This window comes from Leptonychotes weddellii, unplaced genomic scaffold (genome assembly GCF_054177405.1).
Source record: "Leptonychotes weddellii isolate Sample4059 unplaced genomic scaffold, ASM5417740v2 HiC_scaffold_21175, whole genome shotgun sequence".
NCBI classification, from domain to species: domain Eukaryota; kingdom Metazoa; phylum Chordata; class Mammalia; order Carnivora; family Phocidae; genus Leptonychotes; species Leptonychotes weddellii.
Window position 1 is genome coordinate 1 of NW_027799193.1, and position 3077 is coordinate 3077.

At 36.9% G+C, this 3077-nt stretch overlaps 1 non-coding gene across 1 annotated transcript; it reads right to left on the minus strand.

Annotated features, from left to right (window-relative positions):
• Positions 1-1799: 1799 nt before the first annotated feature.
• Positions 1800-1933, minus strand: LOC145718751 (U4 spliceosomal RNA). The gene has a single exon (XR_014142001.1). It is a non-coding gene; the product is annotated as a U4 spliceosomal RNA (small nuclear RNA).
• Positions 1934-3077: the final 1144 nt, after the last annotated feature.

Sequence of the window (3077 nt, forward strand, 5' to 3'; positions counted from 1 at the left end):
GGCGCCTGGGTGGCTCAGTTGGTTAAGCGACTGCCTTCGGCTCAGGTCATGATCCTGGAGTCCCTGGATCGAGTCCCGCATCGGGCTCCCTGCTCAGCAGGGAGCCTGCTTCTGCCTCTGACCCTCCCCCCTCTCATGTGTTCTCTCTCTCTCATTCTCTCTGTCTCAAATAAATAAATAAATAAATAATCTTTAAAAACAAACAAACAAACAAACAAACAAAACTAATGATGTAATGTATGGTGATTAACATACCATAATAAAAAAAACAATACAGTTAGAAAGAATGCTTAGAAAGAATACAGTTAATGCTATTTTTCTACTCTACTTTTATTTTGCTTATAAAAAAATAATCCATGTAGTTAGTACTTGCTTATTTTATTATGACAAAGCTTTATAATAAATTTCTAAAATACAAAAAAAAAAAAAAAAAGAAAATGCTATAATTAGAGAGGGCTACCACTGTTTTGGATGGGAAAATGTAGCATTTTAACCTATTGGTTCTCTACAAATTAAAATTCATCTCATCTATTTTCAATTAAAGCCTCAGCAAAATAATTTTGAACAATGACAGAGCTTTGTAAAATGTATTAGAAAAAGTAAACCCTTTGTAATATTGGACAAATTCTAACAACAAGACAGATATGGGGAAAGAAAGAAGCCTTACTCTGTATTAATATGTGTTGTTTAATATGTGGTAAAATGGAATTAATGTAGCATTAGAAATATAAATTAATGTAACAGGGGCGCCTGGGTGGCTCAGTCGGTTAAGCGTCTGCCTTCGGCTCAGGTCATGGTCCCAGGGTCCTGGGATCGAGCCCCGCATCGGGCTCCCTGCTTGGCGGGGAAGCCTGCTTCTTCCTCCCCCACTCCCCCTGCTTGTGTTCCCTCTCTCGCTGTGTCTCTCTCTGTCAAATAAATAATAAAATCTTTAAAAAAAAAAAAAGAAATATAAATTAATGTAACAGAATAGAGAATACAGAAACAGACTCAAGCATTTAATGGAATTTAACATAAAGATGTTACAAAATAATTATATTTGAAAAGGCAATAAGCGCATAACCCAAAAAGTTGTGTAATGAACAGTAAGTCACTTTCGGTCCCAGCTCCCTAGCTGTTCAATTTCTTTCTCCCAGAGGCAATCACTCTTCCCAGGTTGTTTATCTCTCCACATTTAATTCCCATATATGTAAGTATAGATGCTGAATGTTCTTGTTGTTTGTACACATGGTCCCAAAGTAGATGCTATGCCTCTGTACTGCCCTCCCTTTCCTTTTTCTTACTTTAGTAAAGTACCTTAGAGATTTAGTACACTTAGTAATTACTTAGTAATAGTATCTTAGATACTATTCCACATCAGTACTTAGAATTATCTCATTGTTTCTATTGTTATGTAGCCTCCCATTGACTGAATGGCCTGTAAGGTACTCAACTAGTCTATGAATGCTTTTGCATATTTCAGTAGATGTCCCATCATACATGCAGTTTCTCTCGTGGATGAAACAGCTGTAGGATACATCCTAGGCATCACTGGGTCTTAATACATTTTGCCAAATTCTCACTAGTGGTTCATATTCCTAACAATGAATTCCTACTACCCCATGCCCTGCCAAAACTGTAATGTAGTAAACTTTTTGAATTTTTTGATCTGATAGGTTAAAAATAGTGTCTTATAGTATTAGTATGCATTTCTCTTAATATGGCTGAGGTTATGCATATTTTGTGATTTTTAAGAAGCTATATTTTACACATATATTTTCCTTATGGATTTGGATGAGTCTATGTGGTAAGGGACTTAGTCCTTTATGTTTTATGAGTTACAAGTATTTTTCCCAGCTTATTATTGGTCTTTGACATAGGTTTTTTTTTTCAATTAGCAATAATTGTGCCTCGGATAAACCTCACTGGCTATAATACAGTCATGTGCAAAGCTGAAATAGGGTTTATTTTTTTATTGATCTTTTTTTTTAAATTAACATACAATGTATTATTTGTTTCAGGGGTACAGGTCTGTGATTCATCAGTCTTACACAATTCACAGAGCTCACCATATTACATACCCTCCCCAATGTCCATCACAGAGCCACCCCATCCCTCCCATCCCCCTCCACTTTAGCAAACCTGTTTGTTTCCTGAGATTAAGAGTCTCTTATGGTTTGTCTCCCTCTCTGGTTTCATCTTGTTTCATTTTTCCCTCCCTTCCCTTATGATCCTCTGTCTTGTTTCCCAAATTCCTCATATCAGTAAGATCATATGATACTTGTCTTTCTCTGATTGACTTATTTCGCTTAGCATAATACCTTCTAGTTCCATCCACGTTGTTGCAAATGGCAAGATTTCATTTTTTTGATGACTACATAATATTCCATTGAGTGTGTGTGTGTGTGTATGTATATATATATATATATCGCATCTTCTTTATCTATTCATCTGTTGATGGGCATCTAGGCTCTTTCCATAGTTTGGCTATTGTGGACATTACTGCTATAAACTTGGGGGTGCATGTGCCCCTTCGGATCACTACATTTGTATCTTCGTGGTAAATACCCAGTAGTGCAATTGCTGGGTTGTAGGGTAGCTCTATTTTCAACTTTTTGAGGGACCTCTATACTGTTTTCCAGACTGGCTGCACTAGCTTGCTTTCCCACCAACAGTATAGGAGGGTTCCCCTTTCTCTGCATCCTCGCCAACACCTGTCATTTCCTGACTTGTTAATTTTAGCCATTCTGACTGGTGTGAGGTGGTATCTCATTGAGGTTTGGATTTGGATTTCCCTGATGCTGAGCGATATTGAGCACTTTTTCATGTGTCTGTTGGCCATTTGGATGTTTTCTTTGGAAAAATGTCTGTTCATGTCTTCTGCCCATTTCTTGATTGGATTATTTGTTCTTTGGGTGTTGAATTTCATAAGTTTTTTATAGATTTTGGATACTAGCCCTTTATCTGATATGTCATTTGCAAATATCTTCTCCCATTCTGTCGGTTGTCTTTTGGTTTTGTTGACTGTTTCCTTTGCTATGCAAGAGCTTTTTATCTTGATGAAGTCCAAATAGTTCATTTTTGCCCTTGCTTCCCTT